The sequence below is a fragment of the Puma concolor genome, chromosome B2 (genome assembly GCF_028749965.1).
Source record: "Puma concolor isolate L17-30 chromosome B2, mPumCon1.1.hap2, whole genome shotgun sequence".
NCBI classification, from domain to species: domain Eukaryota; kingdom Metazoa; phylum Chordata; class Mammalia; order Carnivora; family Felidae; genus Puma; species Puma concolor.
Genome location: NC_141671.1, coordinates 94,926,764 through 94,951,995, shown reverse-complemented (window position 1 = coordinate 94,951,995; position 25,232 = coordinate 94,926,764). Strand labels below are relative to the sequence as shown.

Here is a 25,232-nt window from a genome sequence, read left to right as displayed (position 1 = left end):
CCAAAAAAGCAACTCAACACAACTAATAATGCTTTAAGAGAAAAAAGTGGGAAGGAAAAACATTTTAAAGTTAACACTTATAAAAAGAGATTCGTAAAGACATATTGAATGAGTACACATTACATTTGAGAATAATCTACCCAGAACAACCAACACACACAAAAATAACCAAACACAACAACCAACAACAACAACAACAAAACAAAAAGACAAACAAAAAAACCCAACTGAACTCCCAAATCTGAGCATGTGACACAAAGGGTATATGACTTATAAAGGAAATAAAACTGGGTCATCAAACCCTTTGGTAGCAACACATTATCCCAGAAAAATATGAAATAACATATTGAAAATACTTGAGGAAAGAAAATGTGAAGCAATGATTTTAGATCTGAAAAAGTTGACATTCAAGTGTAAAAGGCATATACAAACTGTTATTAATAAACAAAATCTTGAAGAATATTTCTCTTATGAATCCTTTGTATGGAACTTACTAGAGAACAAGAGTTGGATAATGAAAATGACTATAGAGACATCAACATAATTAGTGCTGAAGAGGATTAAATATATAATTACTTGTAGAACCAAGACAAAATGATCCTTGAAAAGGAAAGAGTATAGTAGATAATGACTATACGATCTGACAATGGGGAGAAAGTGGGCATAACTCATGCAGAAATGAATTTAAAACTATTTCTAGTAGTCATAATTAGTTGGGGTAATATTAATTTTGTTGGTCTGAGACTGTTGTATAGCAAATAAACTAGTTATTAAATATTTCAGTATTGCTGCCTACCCTTAAGAATAAGAATTCACTGTGTGGAAGTAAGAAAATACAACTGTAATATATAAGAGGTTATGTTGAAACCTTTTAGTCTTGAATTTAAATTGGAGGTATTAGTATGATCTTACAAGGTATTTAATTTTGTCCGTTGAAGAATTCTAGAAACAATTCACCCCCAAAAATCTCTGGTACCAATATTGTGGACTTGAATTAATAACTTCTCAATAAAAAACTAGAGCTCTCTGAAAAGTAGCTGATTACAGCTCTGGGGCAGGAATAGTTTGGCATACCAGACAGCAAGGACTATCTGAAACTTAACAGGGTTATATCAAAGGAAGCTACAGTAAAAGTAGAAATGGCAGTGAACCTAAGCCCATGAAATGCACTTAAATCCATGAGTGTATAAGAAACTGCAAAAAGTAGTATTCCATTGTGTATATAAACCACATGGCTTTTTGTAACAACGTGGATGGAACTGGAGAATGTTATGCTGAGTGAAGTAGGTCATACAGAGAAAAGACAGATACCATATGTTTTCACTCTTATGTGGATCCTGAGAAACTTAGCAGAGTACCATGGAGTAGGGGAAAGAGAAAAAAAGTTAGAGAGGGAGGGAGCCAAATCATAAAAGACACTTAAAAACTGAGAATAAACTGAGGATTGATGGGGGGTGGGGGTGGGAGAGAGGGAGGGAAAGGGGGTGATGGACATTGAGGAGGGTGCCTGTTAGGTACCTGTTAGGATGAGCACTGGGTGTTGTATGGAAACCAATTTGACAATAAATTTCATATTAAAAAATAAAAAATAAAAAAAGTAAAAAAAAAACCAAAAAAAGAAACTGCAAAAAGATTAATCATCGGTAATTTTCTCAGGCTGATAGGTAATAGATTCATTATATCAAAAACTAGTTAAATAGAACAGTCAAGCATTTCTCCTGACTTCTCTATTAATCATACCATTAGAAACCAAATACTAGACTGGAGAAATCATCTCAATGCAAATTTATTCCAGCTACTTAATGAAAACAAAATGAGAGAATTTTAATATTAACATTTTAGAACCCCTCATGACTTAATGGATCTAGGTGTTGAGCATCAGTGGATGCTAACACCATAAATAAGTAAATTAAACAAACATAGTGTGAGACAGACATTCATTATGTACTTCTTGATGAAAGAAGATATCACCACTATCATCTTGGCAAGGATATTGAACCTAAGTCTGATCAAGCATCTGGATCCACTTGCCATTTTGTAGGAAATGTAGATGACAAAGCTGTGACAAACTCTATAGGTTCAGTTCCCCAGGTTCTTCAAGAGGTTTACCATAATAAAAATAAAGGGAAGGAGAGAAAAACCTGTAGGGTAAAAGAGTCTTAAACATACTATAAAGTTTTAAAAAGGAGGCATCTACTTTTGGGTGATAAAATCAGAATAAAAAGCAAGGAAGTGATTATAAAAGTCAGGATAGCAGTTGCTTTTGAAGGGAGAAGAGCCATGGTTAATATGGGAAAATGCAGGAGCTGCTGGGGGGGCTGCTAAAGTTCCATCTATTGACCTGGGTCATGGCTTTAAGATTATTCCATTTATAATAGTTTATTAATCTCTATATATTTTTTTGCTTTCTTTGTGTTTTATGTTACAATAAAAGATTCAAAAGTGTTCGTGAAAGTAGCTGCTAAATATATAAGCAATTTAGATCTTTTTAGATAAAGTTAGGCTTAATACAAATGTCTAAATTAGTGTGCCCTAAATTGGATGTTGTTTGGTAGGGGGACAGTGAAGGAAAATAACTGATCGTATATTTTCTATTTTATATACTTCTTTTATGTTTCAAACTGTTCTTTAAATCAGAAGCACATTTTATGTAATTAAAACCAAATATTCAAAAAAAGAAGGAAAACCCCTTTTTCACTATTTGAAACAGTGACAACTTATAATATGAAAAGAAAGATGTTTGCAAATGTCAATCAAAAGTTTAAGGACACCACCCTGGGCTGTGTATTTACTGGGCTATTGTCCTGGTTACTTTATCTCTGTTGACTGGTACAACTAGACTGAAAAACCCGGATCAAATACTTTCCATTTAATTTTATGCGTCTTGGGGCAAATAGAGGAAAACAAAATATTCTACTTAAAAATTTTAGTTCTGAAGACGGAATAGGCAAGAAGTTAAATTCCGAACTGCAACTTGTCTGTAAAATTGTAATTATAATAATTATTCTTTTATAAAATACTGGTTTTAGCAAAGACATGCATAAAATAACACCACATGCTTGGTTCTGTGTAGTAGATCAATTATCATGCTTTTCAATGTAAGTATTCAAGAAAGAATGTGCACATGGATGTTGAAAAATTCGGTTCCATATCAAGAAAATATGAACATGAGAATCATCATATTTAAATTGCTTTCAAAGCATTTTAAGTTCCCTTTTCACAATCTTTAAAAAATTATCTTGACCAACTATTATTCTTTCAAAAGGAAAAATCTTAGATTATATTTTTTAGCTGTTAAGGGTTGTCAAATGTTAGTCAAAAATATGTAGGTGCTGACCTCCATTTCAGTATGTCAGTTTTAAATGATGAATTCATATTTTAAAATAATTTTCTTCCCTGATTTTAACAGTAGCAAGTGGAACAGGAACTTTGTCTTACTGGGGTTTTCCAATATTAAGTACTACTCTAGAATTTATTCTAAGAGAATTAATATAGCTTTTACAAGAAAAAAGAGCAAGTATCTCTGACTGCATCCACAGTGCAAATGGAATGTGCTCATTATGAGACATTTTTAGTAGAGAAAGAAAATACAGTTCTAATATAGATACCAAATGTAGGAAAATAATTTCTACATTACAATTCAATTTTGGTACTTGTATGACAAAAATAGGCCAATAATTTACAAGCATCCTTCATAAGCCACTAGGCCTAGATTTTGTAACATTTGAATTCAAATGGAAGTGAAATGTAGTCTTTCTACTATTTTCATGTCTTTTAAATCTAGAAGTTTTCTTTATATAGCTAGAAAGACAATATATACAGTATTCAAAGGGAATTTTGAAATTATGCAGCCCACCCTACGATTTTTCTGCTTCTCAAACTAAGATTCAAATACATAACCTTATAACATACAGTACATACTGGGGTAAATAAAACCTCAATATTAGTGAAATTTATCTTCCTATAATGTGATTTTGGATGTTTACTGGCAATTAAGTAATTAGTTTATACTTGGTCATGTGCCTTCTCCATGGGAAGTAGTGTGCTAAGTACTAAGGGTACTCTATTGCACAAGGGCCATTGCCCTTATGCTTAAAAACCTTACATTCTAAAAGATGATATAAATAAATGAATTAGTAAGATAAATTCCAAGTTCTGATAAGTGTTATAAAGTCAAGGAAAGGGATGCTAATATCAAGATTGGGCGTTTAGAGGGAATATACCTAATGCACTCTCACTTAAGCTGAGACCTAAAGAGTAAAGAACTAGCCATATGAAGACCTGTGCAAACAGGGCTCTAGGGAGAGTAAATGCCATGTGAAAGTCCTTAAAAACAGTGATATTGGAGCTTAATGAGCAGGAGAATGTTGTGATGAAGAAGGAGAGGTAGTCATAGATAAGATCATTTGTGATCTTTTCTTTCGGAAATGTTTTGCAATGAGGGAGTGTGACATGACACTATACTCTCAGTGGGCAGTGGCTCGTTTCTAGGAAGCAATAAATTATTGTTATACATATATTAAGATGTCATAACCTCTAAGTAATAGTTTATAAATTAGTCTAATAAATAAAATCTTACTAGAGGGATATAGATTGGATAAGCAACACTCCCTTTCTTATCCCCCAAAGATACTCCACCACCAGACACACACATCGGCCTTTGAACAATATGGATTTTACTACCTGTCTAGAAATGATGAGTTGGAAATTCATTAAAAATAATATATTGGGCATTTTTTTAAGTGACAAGCACTATTCTAGATGCTGTGAATTGAGCATTGACCAAAACAAGACCAAAATTCTAATATCATACTATGTATTTCCCCTTATCAATTAATAAAATATATTGTCTCACACAATTTTGTGGATAGATAGATAGATATAGATATAGTTAGGGTCACAGAGTGAGAAGGACTCAGCTCTCCCTTGCTGGTTTGTGGGATGAAAGCGGTCACAGACTAGGGCATGAAGACTGCCTCTGGAATCTGAGGATGGCCTACTACCAACAACCAGTAAGGAAGTGAGAACTCCTTCCTAAAGTCACTAACTGTTGAATTTGGCTAACCAACTGAATGAGCTAGAAGCAGATTCATTCTCTGAGCCTCCAAAGTAACACAGGTCTAGCAGATCTTGGATTGGTCTTCTAACACTTGGAGAAGAGGAACCAATTAAGTGATATATATGTGTGTGTGTGTGTGTGTGTGTGTGTGTGTGTGTGTATATATATATATATATATATATATTTGTATTTGTATTTTACATCTTCCAGGTTAATTAATTGTACTTATATAAGATAGTTTCTTGGGTACCCAAACATACAACAACAAAACATGTTCATCTGTCTATTCTTCTTATTGAAATAGGTAGACTTGTTAAGATGATTTCAATTTTCCCATTCTGTTTACACCCAACATGAGGAAACATTTCCTTGAAGCATTTTGTCCTTTAACCAATTAGTTGACAGTTGTATTAACATTGATTGATGTTGTAACAAATTTCAACAAAGTGGCTTAAAACAAAACGAACTTATTATATCACAGATCAGTAGGTCAGAAATCTGTGTCCACATCACCCAACTGGTTCCTCTTCTCCCAGTGTTAGAAGACCAATTCAAGGTCTGTTAGACCTTTATGGAGGCTTAGAGGATGAATCTGCTTCTAGCTCATTCAGTTGGTTAGCCAAATTCAGCAGTTTGTGACTTTAGGAAGGAGTTCCCACTTCCTTACTGGTTGTTGGTAGTAGTCCGTCCTCAGATTCCAGAGGCAGTCTTTATGCCCTAGTCTGTGACCGCTTTCATCCCACAAACCAGCAAGGGAGAGCTGAGTCCTTCTCACTCTGTGAATCTAACTTCCTTTTCTCTTGTATCTATCTCACACATTCAGAGAGGTTTCTGTGCTTTAAGGGTTCAAGTGAGTACATTGGTCCCACTGTATAATCCAGAATAATTGCTGGATTTTAAGTTTGAAGCCTTAATTTAATCAACCAATTCCTTTCACAGAAGTATGTAGATTAGTGTGTAATTAAATAACCAGAGGAGAGGGATATTGGCAGGATAGCTTTAGTAGTCCGCCTACCACAGGAGGTATACAGTGTATTTGCCCTTACTAACCTTGAACATTTGGAGATACAAGGAAATACAACTATGAAACCAAACTTCCAAGCAGTATTGCCAACTGCTAGGTCCCTTAACTACACCCAGAAGGTGGTAGCCAATGATAAGGATCTATTCTCATGCAATTTTCTATGGAAGGTTGGAGTAGTTTTCATTACCATTCATACTTCTACACCATGATTATCATAATTACCACAAACTTATACTGATACTTCATCTTTTAGTTATTAATTTTGAGTATGTGAGGTAGAGAAAATGAATCCCCCCAAAAGAACAGAGTATGCCCCTGAGGAAAATGGCAAAGATCACTACAAATTGCAGGTGATAATATCCTCTACAAGTTTCAACTATAGAGTAAGATTAGATACAGAATTTTATGTAACAGGAGCAGTCGTTTCTGAAAGCCAAGGACACTTTTCAGTCATTTGCCATTGTTGGATGCAGGGCTGAAACTTTTGGGTCTCTGTAAGATATCCAAGTTCCCAGACTTACTCTGAAGGAAACTAGTTTGTAACTCAATCCCAAATTTTGAGTGTTCAATCTGATTGAAAGTTTTAATGTATTTAATGTCATTGTATTACTTCACAGCGAACAAAACTGCTTTCATTTTTCTATTGTTATTAATTGTGGTAAAATATGCATAAATAAAATTTACCATTTTAACAGTTTTTAAGTAGACAGTTCAATGACATTAAGAACTTTCACATTGTTATGCAACTATCACCGCCATCAATCTCTAGAATGTCTTTATCTTCTGAAACTGAAACCCCATACCCATTAAACAATGATTTATGATCCTCCCCTCCCCTCAGCCCCTGGTGATTACCATTTTATATACTTTCTGTATGAATTTCACTACTCTAGGTACCTCATATAATGGATATAACATAGTATTGGCCTTTTGTGACTGGCTTATTTCACTAAGCATAATGTCTTCAGGGTTCATTCATGCAGCATGTGCAGAATTTTCATCCTCTTTGAGGCTCAATAATATATCATTGTATGTATATACACATTTTGTTTATCCATCTGTTTATGGATGTTTCACTTGCTTCCTATCTTCTGCTATTGTGAATAATGCTCCTGTGAACATGGATGTACAAATAATGTCTTTGAATGCCTACTTTTAATTCTTTTGCGTATCTAGTCTTAAGTGGAATTGCTAAGTAATATAGCAATTCTATGTTTAATTTTTTAGTAACTGTCTTACCATTTTCCACAGTGGCTGCACCATTTAACATGTTTACATCCCACCAGAAATACAAAAATGTTCCAATTCTTTTTACACACTTACCAACTCCTTTTATTTCCTGTTTTTGTTGTTGTTGATAATAGTCATCCTGGTGAGTGCAAAGTGGTATCTCATTGTGATTTTGATTTGCATTTTTCTAATGATTAGTGCTGTTGAGCATCTTTTCCTATGTTTACTGGCCATGTGTTTATCTTTTCTGAGAAATGTTTAATTAAGTCCTCTTCCCATTTTTAATCAGAGTTTTTGTTGTTCTGTTGAGTTATATAAGTTCTTTGTATATTCTGAATATCAAGCTCACCAGATATATAATTTAGAAATATTTTCTTCCATTTCATGGGCTGCTTTTCACGCTGTTTATAGTGTCTTTTGAAGCACAATTTTTTTTAATCTTAATGTGGTCCAATTTATCTATTTTTCTTTTGTTGACAGTGATTTTGTTGTCATATCTAAGAAATCATTGCCAAATCAATTGAACTCCCCCCCCCCCATGTTTTCTTCCAGTAGGTTTATAGTTTTAGGTCTTACATTTAGAAACATTCCTTTGCCTGCCTGCCAGCCTGCCTTTTTTCCTCCCTCCCTCCTTCTCTCTCTCTGTCTTCCTCCCTCCCTTCTTCTCTCTCTCTTTCTCTCTTCCTTCCTTCCCCTTTCATTCCTTCCTCCCTCCCTCCCTTCTTTCTCCCTCTTGCCTCCCCTCCTTCCTTCCTTCCCTCCTTCCCTCTATCTTTCTGTCTTTCTGCTTTTGGATATCCAGAGTTTCCAGCAATATTTGTTGAAAAGGCTGTCCTTCTTCTAACTGAATGATTGTGGCAACCTTGCCAAAAATATTTGACTATATATGCAAGGGTTTATTTCTGGGCTCTTAATTGCATTTCATTGGTTTACAAGTCTATGTTTATGTTGGTATTATGCTGTTTGATTGCTGTAGCTTTTTAGTAAGTTCAGAAATCAGAAAGTGTGAGACCTCCAACTTTGTTCTTTCTCAAGATTGTTTTCACTATTTAGAGCCTTTGAAATACCACATGAATTTTAGAATTGAATTTTCATTTTCTGCAAAAAAAAAAAATCATTGGGGTTTTGATAGGGATTACATTGATTCTGTAGAATGTTTTGGGCAGTATTGACATCTTAACAATACTGCCTTTCTATCCATGAATACTGAATATATTTCCACTTACTTGTATCTTCAATTGTTTTTCAGCAACATTTTGTAGTTTTCAGTGTATGAGACTTTCTTCTTGGTTTTTATTCCTAAGTATTTTGTTCTCTTTGATACTGTTATAAATGGAATTTATTTCTTAATTTCCTTTTTGGATTGTTTATTGTGAGTATATAGAAACAAACTGATTTTTGTATTTTGATTTTGTATGCTGAAACTTTGCTGAATTCGATAATTAGTTCCAATATTTTTGTGTGTGTGGAAAGTAACTCTTAATTTAAAGTATTTCTACCATGATGGTAGGCACTTATTCTTAATTAATTTGTCTTCCTAAGGGGATATATAAGTTTCTTAAACTTAGTCACTTAGTTGTTACTGTGTTGGAAGAAGAAAACTAGATTCAGATTCTTGATATTTCCAGCAAAGCAGACATCCATTAGAGCCCTATTGAAGTCACCTCCACTCAAAGCTGAAGAAGTCATTTTTATTTGTCTTATTTTGAGTTGTTTGTTAATTATTATTATTATTATTATTATTATTATTATTATTATTATTTTCACACCCCAGGCTTAGTTCAGGGAGCAGGGTGCATGAGTTTTTTCTTGATGACCCATCAACTTTTTAAAAACTCACTGTATCCCTTCTAAACAAGTCCTTTTTGTCCATGTAGGGCCTCAGGTCCTTAGGAGTTTCCTGCTTCTGCTTCTCTACTTAATTGTCACTGTCTCACCAGAGCCAATAAAACCAGACAACCATACCTGGAAAATTCAGAGTGGAAAGGGGAGTGAGGTAAAGAAGGAAAGAAAAACTGGAGACTATTATTTCAAAAATACCCCCTCACACTAACTCATTTTACAAGGTGTTGGACAAAAAGTAGTAATCAAATTAAAGCTTTTAAGTCTCTGATTTGTCTCTATTTCTCCATGAAAATAAGTAGCAAGGATGTTTGCACTAAGGGCTTATGGTAGGGGAGTAGTGATAAACACTGAATTGGGCTTGAGCCTTTCCCAATGTTTGTGCTCAAGAAAACCCAAGACCTAACTCAGGACAAAGATAACTCTAGAACAGCATTGTCCAGTAGAAAGACAGCTACATATATAATTAGAAGTTTTCTAGTAGACACATTCAAACGTGTAAAAATAAACAGGCCAAATAGTTTTAATGTAGTATTTTATTCCACTCAGGTTATCCAAATATCCAAAACACAGACTCATACTTGTCACACTCTCTCTCACTTTTTCTCGTTTTTCCTCAGCTCACCTTTGGTTCACCTCATGCAGAATTCTAGTTGTATCCTTCAATACATCCTTCAGTGTCCAACTTTATTACTATAACAGCTCTTTTGGAAATTGGCACTTAATTGCTAGTTACTAAATTAGAATGAAACTATTTAGTTCTCCTTTTACTTAACCTTTCCCTCTATAAAACTCCTCTCTTTGTGCAATTACACTTTTTCTTAATTTTCTTGGTACACGTCTCATTCATAGCTCACCCCTAAGTATATTTCACCTATGCCTGTATTTACTGCCTACTTCATTTTTTTTGTAGAAGTGGGCCTTAATCAAGGAATCACATTTGAAACCTTTTGAAAAATATAAATTCCTTGATATTTCTGAGGATTTTTGTTCAGTAATACTGATGATCAACTCAGTTATCTGTAAATTTAAGAAAACTGATGATGTTGAATTCTGATGTTGATGCCCAGGTAGGATTGATAAAGACTGATCAAATAAAAACAGTTACGCATATACTCCCACCTTCACCATGCTCTTTTGTGTGTCAGGATATTTGTTCATCATGTTTCTTTTGCCTGGATTCCTCAAAATCAGAAACCTGGGCAAATTTAGCAAGACTTTGGTTTAATACTAGGAGGCTTACGTACTTCTGGCTAACTTCAACTCCATTACGTAAATCAGCCTTTTGGTTTGAAATACTGTCAGTTAAATACTGATAAAGGGCAAAAGTGTCATGCTAGGACATGCATGGTTTCTAATGTTTCAGATTGGGAGACTATCTTAGTATTTTTATAAAGTTTGTGGCAGTAAATATTACAATATATTTTTATTGAATAAAAATCTAGTATATTTATATCAGTATGCACTTGATGTCCCTGGATTTTTTTATGCCATTATATATCTATGCCATTTGTGCCAGCTTAGAGTTACATAAACATATTCACATTGGTATTTCAAGTAAGAAAAAAATGAATATGTTCCTTTTGAAATCACTCAGTTTAATTTTTTAATCAAAGCATTGGGTATGTATCATAACTCTAAAATAAATCTTTAGGACATGTAGCTATTATCACATTATAACTCAAGATGTGTGCCTTGAGAATATTTTTCATGATTCATTTATAATTAATGCCTGTGAACATTTCCCATATAATGATGATTTAACATTCTAAGATATTGAAACCAGTCAATATAATTTTACCTCATAATACTCAACTAGTTCTATGAAAATGCAAATTAAAGATCAGAGTATTAGGCAAATCAAATTTACATGCATATGGTGTATATACATAAAATGATTCAGAATATTGGATATCATTACCCACTCATTATACTCATAGACCATAATAAGGAACAAGAGGAATTTGCCACATAAAAGACATTAACAAAATGGAAAATTTTACAGGCATACAATTTATATTCTAAGCCCTAACATGGACCTGAATGCCAAAATCTATACAGCTAACAAAATAAAGGTAAAAGCAACATTTCTTTCAGCAAACTGATGAATATCTCTATAGGAAATAAACTCAATGAGGTTGGATATTATCTAGATCTCTTCAAAAAAACTTGAAAATACACATTGTTTTTTCTATTTAAATATTGGAATAACTCACTAAAGTGAACATAAACATGCAGTATAGTAATTTTGAGGTTAAGAACACATTTTTAAAACTTAGCAGTGGCTTGAATTGTGGATTTACTGTTTACTAGTTATATTATCTTGCATGCATTTCTTAACTTAATTCTATACTTTTCTTTTACAATATAGAATATAACTAATCTATCACAGGAACACTGTTAGTATAAGTACTATAATTATGGAAATATTAATGTGTGCATATAATTATGGAACTAATAATGTCTGCATATAGTAAGTGTTCAGTATGTATCATGTAATATTTTTTCTAGTGAAACCAAACAGAAACTCACACTTTCATCTTTTTTCAAATGGCTGTTATTTTTTCTTAAGTTAATTTTATTTATTTTGAGAGGGAGAGAGAGCACACAAGAGCATGAGTAGCAGAGGGACAGAGAGCGAGGGAGAGAGAGAATCCTAAGCAAGATCCACACTGTCAGCCCAGAGCCCATGTAGGGCTCTATCTCACTGAACCATGAGATCATGACCTGAGCCTTGATTAAGAGTCTGACATTTAACTGACTGGGCCACCAGGTGCTCTGCAAATGCTTTTTAAAAGTGTATAAGTGTAAGCTTAAATCTTCTCATCTTAAATAAAAAATAAATGCATTTATAAAAGCATTATTATATCATCAAATACAATACATTTAGAATGCTTGGTAAATTCCACTTTTAATGTTTTTGGAAGTAGAAATATTAGAATACTAATGCTGGAATACAAAGAAAGCATTTAATATTTATTATTAAAAAATAATGTGGAAAAATAAATCCAGAGCAAATTTGAGGAGGAAAATATCAAATTTTCATTCTCTCTTGGCATCTCAATATCTGTACCTTTAATTTCAGATTCTGCCTTTTACTTTTATGTGATTTTGAAAAACTCAATTTCCTTATGTGTAACCCAGAAATAATAGCAAATTCATAGATTATTATAATTTTTAACTTACTAAGGTAAATTATAGAAAAATTTTTTGTAATGTGAAGAGAACTCTTTAAGTGTTGTTTACATGTATTTTTAGTTTGCTCATTAGAAAATAAAATATAGATTCTTCACTTGGTCTGCAATTTACTTAAAATAGAAAAAAAGAAAAAAAAAACAAATGAGTAATGTTTGAAGTCCCTTTCAAAATGGAATTATATCCCATTTGTACCTTACACTTTTCTAAAAGCTTTGTATCAGAAATTCGTTTCAGAAATTCAAAGGAGTAAAAATCTTTCTCAGGTAATAAGATGGCCCAGCTTCAAAATATACTCTTGTTAATAAAATATTATATATCCCTAAGAATGACTTGGACAAAATTCTGGAACTTTAGTACATGAAGGAAAAAAAAAAAAACCTCAGGTTTGCAGAATAATACCTTCAATACTAATTCATCAATTTAAATATGCATGTATATATGCATGTATATGTATATATACATACACATATATAGGCATACATGCATACATAAATATGCAAATATATTTGTATATATGTATGTCAATGTAGAGAAATAGAACCAGAAAGATACACCAAACTATTGACAAACTAATTACCTCTGAGATAAGGAAATAAACAATAGCCTTATTAAAAAAGGATTTTCACCTTTTACTTTACATATTTCTGAACTGATTAAACTTTCCTATGAGAATATTTCTTTGTATTATTTGGATAATTAAAACACAAATGAAAAGAAAACTATATTTAACTTCTACTAAAGAAAATGGTCATTCACAGTTAATATCTGCAAACTGGAATATCAAGCCTAAATTTCTAATACTGTCAGATAGCATCTCTAGTAGACTTGAAAAATCTGACTTCAAACTTCCAAGCTGAATAGTCAAATTCAAAATATATATTCAGGAGTTCAAACATTCCACTGATATTATTAGCTAAATCAGTATTGGGTCTTAAAAATAGAAACTGAGCGGCACCTGGGTGCTCAAAGCAACTGACTTTGGTTCAGGTCATGAGGTCATGGTTCGTGGTTCAAGGCCTGTATTGGGCTCCATGCTGACAGCTCAGAGCCTGGAGCCTGCTTCAGATTCTGTGTTTCCCTCTGTCTCTGTCCCTTCCCTGCTCATGCTCTGTCTCTCTGTCTCTGAAAAATAAATAAACATTCAAAATAGAAATTGATAACTGGTTTATACTTCTGCATGTCCACATAGACTCTGTGGCTGGGGTTAGAAGCAGTACTCATTCAGAGTTGGAAATATCAACCTTAAAACTATGTGTACCTGCAAAGTGAAACATCTGATCAAACATCCTGGTAATGTATGTTTATTTTACTCCAGTTCAAATATGTGAGTATCTGCAAACATATAGATTTCCTAACACCTTAATTTTGCTCCAATTTTGCTTAATTTAAACTGGAGTACATTTCTTTTTTAAAAAAAAGTTATGGTAGTTATATATATGCTATGGTAATGTATAATATGTATGAAATGCTTTCATAAAGAAATTAACCCCTAAGGATAAATGATTAACTGGTATACTTTGTATGTCATGATCTATCAAGTTCTTGAAATTAAGTGCAGTTGAGGTGTTATGCCTCTACAATTTTTCAGTTTAATATACACATGTATATACAGTTGTGTATATGATTAAAGCACATTTGTGTTTTTATTTATTTATTTATTTATTTTGAGAGAGAGAGAGAGAGAGAGAGACAGAATCAGAATCCCAAGCAGGCTCCATGCTCAGCACAGAGCTGAGGCAGAGATCTATCTCACAACCATTAGATCATGACCTGAGCCAAAATTGAGTCAGATGTTTAAAGCACTGAGCCACCAAAGCGCCCCACATTTGTGATTTTGAACTTTTGGAGAAGTGGAAGCAGATATAGGAGACTAAAAAGCATAGCTGTAAGAGGAATGGCTATTGGACAAGAATATAAAAATGATGCTTTATTAAACTTCTGAGTAGATACATAATTTTGCCTACAGGTTAAGCAACTAGAATAACTGTATTTATATGAAATCCTTCTAGCGATAGTCTCCTGATTACTAAGGAATTACTGAGTTGATGCCATAGCATATGGTGATGAAATTAAAAATCTTCAAGCTTCCAGGAGTCTCGGCTTATTCCACTGAAATAAACCTGCAGCCTATTTAAGGGGTAACAAAATATTTTGCTGAAATTATTAAAATGTGATAAAATTAAACATAATTTGACTTCTTTTTATTTCCAAAGCACCTTTGTTAACGTTTCAATGCAAGATTTCAGAAATTAAACTCATATATTGATAGTCTTCCTATTCGTTTTTTTTCTCATTTTCATTCACCCCAATATTTATTTTTCTTATCCAGTTTCCAACATAAAATGTATAGTTTTGACTGTGTCCATGTGCTACATACTGCTTTAGTGGTGGAAATTAAAATAAAAGTAAAAATATCCCTGCATTCAAATAAGGTAGACAGCCCCTGAATATAATACAATGTATGTAATAGGCTCAAAGGAGACAAGGGCCAACAAAACCCACAAAATAAAAAGCAAACTAAAGAGCAGGGGTAGGTAACAAGTGCCACTTTGTAATGCTAACTGGGGTGGTCAGGATAGACCTCCAAAAGAAAGATGTCAAAGGAGCGAAGACCTGAAAGAGGTGACGGAGGAAGATTTCCACATATTGGAATGAAGATATCTCTAAGCAGAGCAAGAACCCAGTGCAAAAGATCCTTGAGACTTGAATATAAAAGTATGTTTATATAAGTATGTTTATATAAGGGAGCTCGAGGAGGCCTTGTGTAACATGTGCAATGTGAAAGGAAAGAAGAGTAGTAGAAGTAGGCGTTAGTAAGGATACTGGGAGCTAGTTCATGTTCTACAGGCCATTCTAAATACATTGGCTTTTGGAGACCTTTCTAGGGCTTTTGCATAAAAGAATGGTGGGATCTACTTATATTTTATTTTATTATTTTTTTAAGGTTTATTTATTTATTTTTGAGGGGGTTGTGGAACGAGCAGAAGGGAGGGGTGGGCAGAAAGAGAGGGAGACAGAATCCCAAGCAGACTCAAATTCACCAACTGGGACATCAGGACCTGAGTTGAAATCAAGAGTTGGACGCTCAACCAACTGAGCCACCCAGGCACCCCTACTTATATTTTTAAATAATTACTTAGGTAGAGCGGCTGAGAGTCAGCATAAGGGTCCAAAGGTGGAAGCAGGGAGATTACTTAAAAGGCCTTTGGAGCAGTGCTCACGACTTCTGCTGGAAAGGCCATGTGTGGAGCATATGTAATTCCTTTAGATTCCAGCGCTTGGTCAGTGCTCTAGTTGGTTCTCACTGCCGCACCCCAGGCTGGGCCCTGGTGAAGCTGAGAGAGGTGGCAATTCTGAGGCCCCAGCAGTTCAAGGGTGGTCAGTTTGCCATTCATTGGGGCTTTATTCCTCTTGTGATTTGCCTGGCCTACTTTAGGAACAAAAGATTTGGGTCATCTGGATTTGGAAAACCATAGAGGAACAGGAATGTTCACTTGGTAATAATTCATCAAACTGTACATATATGGCATATGTATTCCAATGTACATGTTACAAGTCAATAAGAAGCTGAAAATGGTTAAACATGGAATTTAGGTTGGGAAAAGAGGGCAAAAAGGAAATCAAAGTGATGAGGACTGTATGATCAATCGATCAATCCAGTCATAGTGGGTTGGAAAATGGTTAGAGATTGTGTAATAAAAGAAATGTGTTGGAATGCTATGAGGTTGTAGATATTGTGTGTGTTAGTTTGCTAGGGCTGCCATACCAAAATACCACAGACTGGCTGGCTTAAATAATAAAAAATTATTTCCTTACAGTGCTGGAGTCTTGGAAGTCCAAGATCAACTTATTGACAGGGTTGGTTTTATTCTGAGGCCGCTCTCTCACAGGATTGCATATGACCATTGTTTTCCTCTGTTTTTACATGGTCTTATCTCTGAGAACCACATTTATGTGTCCTAATCTCTTCTTACAAGGACACCATCATATTGTATTAAGGTACACCCATATGGCCTCATTTTACCTTAATTACCTTTTTAAAGGCATTTTCATACAGGTACATTGTGAGGTACTAGGAGTCAGGAGTTCAACATAGGCACTTGGGGTAGGGGTACCATAGCTCATCCCATAACAGTGTGGGATGCCTGAAATTAAGACTGGAGGAAAATTATTGTGTAATAATAAGGTCTAGGACATGACTATGGAAATGAATAGCTGAGGTAATGTGCAGGGCAAGATCACTGGAAGAGAAATGTGCCAGTAATGGTCATATTTGTGTATAATGAAATTACCTAAAATTAATACAGGAACAGTGTGTTGGAAGAACTGACAGTAAGCAGGAAGCTAAAATAGAAGTGAGGATGATCTGAGAGTGTAGAAGAAAGTATTACTGAAGTGAGATAATATGGACCCGTGACATGAAATTCAGTGTTGTGTGATTTTGAAAGTAAAGAAGGAAAGTGGTCTGAGAGCAACAATGGAATGCAAAGAGGACCCTTAGCTCCAACGCCAGGACCATTAATATATGGATTATGATAGAAAAATGGTGTACCTGTTAAGAAGGCTACAAGTAGTAAGACTCAGAGAAGTCATTTATTGAAAGACTATGGAAATAATCAGAGAAGTGGCTAAGGATTTAATGTTGTTGTGATGTAGAAATCCTATAGTGACACTGTAAATATTTAGAAGTGCATATGTATGTATATGTATATATATATATATATATATATATGTATATATATATGTGTGTGTGTGTATGTGTGTGTGTATATATATATATATATATATGTACACAAAACATGCAGAAACATGTAGACACACAGACATGTGGGTACACACACACATGGAGTTTGTACCTGTGAACCAGAATGGGCACTTTTCCAAAATATTTTACTTATGTCCCTGTTGTAATTAAATAGCTTCAGGAGAAACATTAGCTATTGGACAGTTTACAACTCCAGAAAATAGGTGACTTGGTATGAAAGGTCACTTTCCAGAGAGGTCTATTATGGCTTTTTGTTTCTTCCCACTCTTCCCCCTTGCATCTGTTACTTCCCATGCACGCCACCCCCCTACTACCATGCTGTCACCTGTAGCATCCCTCTTGACTTTCTAAATATAAGGAAAAGCTGAAACTTAGAAATTTAAAACTAGAGAGCCAGTGACCACATCTTGGAATTGAGACAAATTCAGGAATGGCTCAGAACCAGCCCAGACCTTCTCATAGTAAGTGCAGTGCAAAAGGATTATTGAAGCATTTTTCATTTTGTCAAACATTTTAATTTTTCTTTCCTGCTATTCATTATGACGTTTTTCGATCTTGCTTGGTTGAATTTGCTATCTGACTCTTGGATACTATTTCAACCAAAATCAAACAAATCATAAATTCCTGTTTGCTCTAAAAATAGAATGAGGGAAGTGAATTATCCCCTTTAAAATCAAAGCAGCCATTTCGTATAAAATTTACATAAAGCACAAGAAAGAAAAAAAAACAAAAGGGAATATCTCAAAAAATGAAAGACCATGATTCATATTTCAATTAAATTATTCTGAGGAAACAGTGTGGATATTTCATAGCACCTCTTTATAAAGGTTTTTAAGGCTGTAAATTGTTGCTTAATACATCAAAATATAATTATTTGAGATGATCAAGAGCATTTTTCTCTTCTTTATTAAATCTTCTATTAGAGAAAATACTTATAGTAAGGATATATATATATTTTATACTTAAAAACAATACATTGTTTTAAGAGTATAATCCCTAACATTTCAGATGTTATTTAAAACCACAATTGTGTGACATGTAACAAGAAATCTAGTTGAGACTGCTAAATATAAGTTCTCAGCAAAATTTTAACTTCTTTGAAATTTGTATCTTTCAACTGAGTAACTAGCACTCTAAAATTATTTTTTCCCTTGTTTATCTTCTTGAGGTGAACCACATGAACTGGCTTGCTCAATTTTCTTCTGTTTTTATGTCTCAACACAGAAGCAGTCAGTCATACGAAAGTACAGATGTTCTCAAATAATCATGTTCCAGAGATGTGGAGAATGGAGAATCTCAGTGGATTTGAAATATTTCTAAAATTGGATCAGAAACTTTTATAGCACACTTTAGTCTTCTGAAGTAGATGCTTAAAGAATTCAGAATAAATCTGCTTGTCTCCTATCCTATTAAAATGGCAACATTCCTGTTGTGTACATAGCTTGCTTTGCTAAGCTGAAAAATTAATTATTTGTTTTTGTTTAAAAGAATATACTAGTCACTGCTTATCCACAGGGGATATGTTCCAAGACCCCCAGTGAATGCCTCAAACTGGATAGTATTGAACCCTATATATACTTTTATTTTCTGTATATACATACATATGATAAAGTTTAATCTATAAATGAAGCACAGTAAGCAATTATGATAACAGAATAGAACAGTTGTAACAGTATATTATAATGTTGTGTATATGATTCCTCTCTGTCTCCAAATATCTTATTGTACTGTATGCACCCCTCTTGTGATGATGTGAGATGATAAAATGGTTATGGGATGAGAAAGAGTGAGGGGAGTGACTCAGGCATTGTGAACTAGCATTAAGCTACTCTTGATCTTCTCATGATATGTCAGGAGGATCATTTCCTCAGAAGGTCAATTATTTGCTTCTAAACCACAAAGAGGAAGGACTACTGTGCACTTAGAGTCAGGGTCTAGAGCTCTGCTTTTGATGTTCATTTGGAATTTGTATTTGAAGAGAAAAATGTACACAGTAATGAATGAGTTTTTGTATAAGTCCTGCCAAATATACTTTATATTCTTCTCTGTATCTTGCACAAGATCTGTCTGGTTAAAGTCTACTCTAATTTCTAAATTCTATTTATTCTTCTTGAATTTGTTTCATTTTGCATGGGTTTTAGCACAAGTCATATTACATAGTTTCTTTTAGTTTTGCCCAGATATGGGTTAAAATTTGAAACTCTTTATGTGTCTGCATATATAATCATTTCAAATCCTTTTTCCTACCCTAAGTCATCAGAAGGATAATCCATATAATTTTTTCTATATTAACTAATTTCTTTTACTTGTGGTGTTATAAAAATCTGCTTACTCTTAGTTTTGACATGTGAATATTCTGAAATAATATCCAAATAGAACAATGGAGGATTGTTGGAGGTCATTGTGAGGTCATGATCAATGGGTGAAGCAAGATTTGGACCTTGGCCATAGGAGACTTCTCACCCCATTCCCATAGTGGGAGCCATTTTCAATTACACAGCCTTGACAGCAATATGTTGTTGAGACCATCTGGACTGACCACATTGATGAATCCAATTAAGACCTCTGTATAAACTTTTAAGATTCTGGTGGGCAGATTTGGAGATCTACTCATCTTGTGGCCACTCAAGATAACCTTTATAAGTAAATTGTTGCTTATTAAACAAGCCACCTATCAATCTGGAGTGATCTGCCTCTTTCTTCTGCCTCTCTTTGCCCTTTGTGTACTGGGCTAGTTTAGCAACCAACAAGGATAACTACCAAATATTTATGCATCAGTGTTTCTGCCATTAGGAGAGGTTTTCCTTTGCTGATCAAAATAAATTCATAAGATAAAGCCTATGTTAACAGGATCACAGAGTGCATAAATCTTTTGCCTTGACTCAGTTTACATGATAATAAGTTGTATATTTTATTCTGATTTAACTGTTTGCCAACGTTTCTTAAGTGTATATGTTTTGTCTCTCCAGCTGATATAAGTAATAGAAGACAGGCTACATGTTCATTTTTATACCTCTAGAGTATCTTCAGAGGCATTCAATAAGTAGGGCTGACTCTTATTTACATTTTAAAATTTGTCTATTAAAATCTTATATTAGTTATTGGATTCTGTTGGTAAAAATCATATTAATTCCTCTTAGGAAACTACGAAATCCAAAGCTATCTGATAAGTAAAACTAGGACCCATTAAGGAGAACATGCTATTGAAAAGTCATGGCACTGCAGTATTCTGCTCTACTTTAATTTTTAAAAAATATTTATTTATTTTTGAGAGAGAGAAAGACAGAGAGATAGCAGGGGAGGGGCAGAAAGAGAGGGAGACATGGAATCTGAAGCAGGCTCTAGGCTTCACGTTGTCAGCACAGAGACAACTCACCAACCTTGAGATCATGACCTGAGCTGAAATCAGACGCTTAACCAACTGAGCCACCCAGGTGCCCCAGATCTACTTTAATACTTCTAGTAAATATATACTATACTGACTGAATATAATTCTAAACAAACAGTGGTAATATCAAAAAAAAAAAAAAAAAAGAAAAAACATGGGGCGCCTGGGTGACTCAGTCACTTAAGCATGAGAATTCGGCTCAGGTCACGATCTCAAGATTTGTGAGTTCAACCTCTGCATCAGGCTCTGTGCTAACAGCTCAGAGCCTGGAGCCTGATTCAAATTCTGTGTTTCCCTCTCTCTATGCCCTTCCCCAGCTCACACTCTGTCTCTTTCAAAAATAAACATTAAAAAAAGTAAGAAAAAAAGAAAAAAATATTCTTTTCTGAGGCAAACCTGACCATAAGAGTACATCTGGACTATGTGTACTCTAATGATACTAAGTATTCGACATGATTTTAAACCACATATGTCTGTCTATATCATGGAAGTTTTGTGCTTGTAACATGTTATGGTTCCAAATGGCTTTTAAATCAATATTTTTATGTTTAAATATGTTGAAATCAGTTAGACTTCTATCTGCAATAATTAGAGACCAATAGGGGTTTATCTCCAACTACCTAGTCTTTAGCATTTCTGGAACTTAAATAGTATGCACAAGTGAAAAACCAATCTTACAATATATTTGTGCTATTTACTATATATATGATACATGTAATATGTATTAACTTGTCTGTAAAATCATTTATATTGATAAGTTATAGTACAAACGTTGAAAAGTGTTTCCTAAAAATAATGACTTCTCTTGGGATTTGAACAAAATATTTCATCAGTAATTCTCTTTTTCTTTAGCTCTTTTTGTGAACTCTGCAACCTGAGTCAATTGTACAAAAAACAGCAACTTCTTGGATACAGAATATCCTGCAACTCCAGGTAATATGGTCATGGCAGAGATTAACTATAGGTCATGTTCACTTATCCCTTACCATCTAGATATCTCATTCAAGAGTCAGAAAGAGTATAACAGTTATTTTGTATAGTTACAGTCAGAGAAGAGAAAGTTACAGCCATCTGAGAAACAATGCCCTACCTCTAACCCCCACCAGTTGAAAAGGTTATTTCCAAGTGTGAACAAACATAATTTGTAATTGGTTACAATGGATTTTTTGTTTTGTTTTCGTTTTTTTGTGTTTTATTTTATTTTGGCTACAGTGGGTTTAAACAGAGAATAGAGGTTTTGTTTCAATTTGAAACAAGTCTCAAAAAACATTGATTTTTAGGGAGGAAAGGGAGAGAAGGTTTGGTTTGGAATGGAGTATGAGGAAGCTGACTAGACTATACTGATTATGCTGGAGGGAAACAGCTAGTGAAAAAGCCCAAAAGGGATAATCTGCAGACATTGATATAGGAGAGGTACAAGAGCTCTGGCACAGCCTAAATGTTTCATGAGTTATCTCATCATTTAAAAAGCAAGGCATTGTGTGTAGGCTGGTTTTAGGAAAACCACTCGTTCTAATTGTGGAGTTTAAGGAATGTAGTTGAGACTGCTAGGGGAAGTGCCTCTTAAAAGTTAGCATGGTATTAGGGACCCAAGAAGGTAACAGGAATTCAGAGCAGAGCAACCAAAGTGAGGAACAGAAACAGTAATTAAACACAAAATAAAATAGAGAAACAAAGCAAGACAGTGTCAGCTATTTCTCAGGTCTCCAGGCTCCCTTACCTTTCTAAGAAGGGATATTAAGGTAGCACGGATTGAGAACCTTGGGGCTTCCCTTGGCTTTCCACTTGGTAAACCCAATGTAATAATCTGTGTCTGAGAAAAGATCAGCAATAATGCAAATCATCAAAGACTTGAGGGATGCAGAAGTGGTGACCCAATCACGTTCCCCCTTAGTTTATCTTTTTTTAAAAAAATTATTTATTTATTTTAATTCAGAAGACAGTTTCTGGAGAATGACAACACATTTTTAGTAATTCAACAACATATATTAGGCACATATGTGCAAATCATACTTTTCTGGAATATATAAAGAAAAACAGCAAAGAAAGACAAGAAGTCATATTACAAAAATGAGGAATTTGTATGTAAGAAGAAGGTAGTAAGTGCTATGGAAAAATGAGACGTAGGTGAGATAATAAGAATTAGGAGAGTCAACTGTGGGGAATTGAGGAAAGATTGGTGTGTGATTTTTTTCAAAGAGTGGATATATTATGTAGTGGTATTTAAAAGATTTTTTGTAATATAAGATTGATATAAAATCCTCCTAGAACATTTAGAATGCATAGAAAATGGAGAAATAAAAATAAAATCACCACATATTTAGATATCCAAAGATAAACTTCCTGTTTTTTTTCTCTGATTTTTTGGTTTGTTTTGTATTAGAAGATATGGTGCATAGTTTACTTTTTACCAACCCTCTGCAAATGTATTTTGTTGGACTTTCAACATTACGAATAAAATTTTTTACCATGGGCTATTTCTTTCCTTATAAAGCAAAACAAGTTATCCAAATGTAATAAACATTTCATTAAAGTCTCCTCTGACTTCCCTAATAGTCTCCTCTCCAGAAGTGACCATTGTTATCAGTTTCTTATATATCCTTTCAGAATTCTTCTGTGCATATTCAAGCATATATCTGTATGGCATATTCTGTATGGCATCTATATATTCGCACAGAGCCTGAAGCAGGGCTTGAACTCATAAACCATGAGATCATGGCATGAGTTGAAATCAACAGTTGGATGCTTAACTGACTGATATATATGGCTTACATTTTTTTTAAAACATAGATGGTATCAGATTATATCTATTATGACACTTTTCTCGTCACTTAATTTCAGAGAATTTTGAACATCTGCAAAATAGATCAGAAGCCTCATAGCCTAACATTATTTCATTGTTACCCATTCATTCACCTCCCTTCTTCCCATACAATTTTGTAGTGTATGCCTGACATTATACTATTTATTTATAATATTTCAGCATGTATGTTTGAAAGACAAGATTCTCTCTGTTTGCTTAAAAACACAAACCCAGTAGCATTACTGGGTCTAGAAATAAATGAACAGTAATTTCCTGTTATTTAAAAATTAAATGTAGGGGCTCCTGGGTGGCACAGTCGGTTAAGCGTCCGACTTCAGCCAGGTCACGATCTCGCGGTCCGTGAGTTCGAGCCCCGCATCAGGCTCTGGGCTGATGGCTCAGAGCCTGGAGCCTGTTTCCGATTCTGTGTCTCCCTCTCTCTCTGCCCCTCCCCCGTTCATGCTCTGTCTCTCTCTGTCCCAAAAATAAAATAAAACGTTGAAAAAAAATTTAAAAATTAAATGTAGATTGACAATTGTATCACAAATGTCATCACTTTTTCTGTAATTAATTTAAAACTTCAATTGAAATAGGGTGAATACACAGTAATTGGTTGATATTGTCTGTTAAATCATTTAAAAACCTAATGGCCCCTATGTAGCTTTGATTTTTTGTACTTTATCAAAGAAAACAGGTCTCCATTATTAATTTGTAAGAAGTAGTAATATTTAATAGATAAGAATCTTGCACAGGTTTTTTTTTGTTATTGTTGAATCAGCATTATGTAGTTTAATATATTATTCTGTGTTGCTATTTTCTCTAAATTAATATTCAATTTTAAAGATTTGATGGATTCATTCAATTTGCGGGGGGCAAGAGGACTACATAGGAGGTTTTGTGTTCTCTTGTCAGGAGCCACATGATGTTTTGTGTTATTAGCAGTTGTTGATATTAAATGACTGGATGTATTATTTTATTAGGCACTAAATATTTGTATCCTTCTAATTTGATCATTACTTTTTTTATTTATTAGGTGAAGTATTTCTATAATGATAATTTTTTCTTATCTCCTATTTGACTACCTACTTATACAGTTTTTGAAATAAGAGATTGATAACTTGATTCTTTTATTTCTTAGTTTTAAAAACAATTAGCTATCTTCCCTTAATCCTCCAACAGTATTCAGTTGGTTGCTATTGTTTTTGGAATTATGATGAGCTAAAAATGTGAAATCTGCTTAATGTGTTTCAATCTACTAAGTATTATTCTTATTGATACTCAAATAGTACTGTCTTTGGTCAGTGGGAACCTCTTCAATTTGACTTTTTAGTCTTTTGATGTGACTATAGTTGTTTCGGTCTTTATTTTATGTGTTGCTTCCCATCTGATATGAAAACATTTTCCAAAGTTTATTTGATACATATAGCCCAGATGTGAAATAAGCCATTTCTCCAAGGAACTCTGATTCTGTTTAGTGGAATCCATATATCACCATTGCTTCTTTTTTGATATATATATATTTTAAACCTTCTTCATGGACAGAGATAGAAATGATTTTTAAAGATAAAATGCATTGTGATTCATACTAATAACCCTAAAATTTTAAAATAAATATTGTTTAAAATATATATGTGTGTGTGTATGTGCGTGTGTGTGTGTGTGTGTGTGTATACATTTAAATGCAGAAATCACAAATGCTTAGTAAATTAGTAAATGCTTAGTAATTTTAAACAATTGAAGATAACTAGCATATATATATCAAGAAGCAAAACACTGCCAGCACCACAGAAGCCCCACTTGGGTCTTTCTCAATCACTAACTTCCCTTTAAAGAGAAGCACAATGCTGACTTGTAGCATTATACGCTAGTATTTTCTGTATAAATTTAAGCTTATTTCACACTGAATTGTAGTCCCAAATGTGC

The 25,232-nt window shown here is 33.8% G+C and overlaps 1 long non-coding RNA gene across 10 annotated transcripts in view; it reads left to right on the top strand.

Annotated features, from left to right (window-relative positions):
- LOC147581115 (uncharacterized) overlaps positions 1–25,232 on the top strand; it is a 1,011,143-nt gene that overhangs the window by 867,026 nt on the left and 118,885 nt on the right. For all 10 annotated transcript variants that reach the window (XR_015251431.1, XR_015251428.1, XR_015251427.1 and 7 more), the window contains one exon: positions 21,359–21,439. This is a non-coding gene — a long non-coding RNA (uncharacterized LOC147581115). The remainder of the gene's footprint in view (positions 1–21,358; positions 21,440–25,232) is intronic.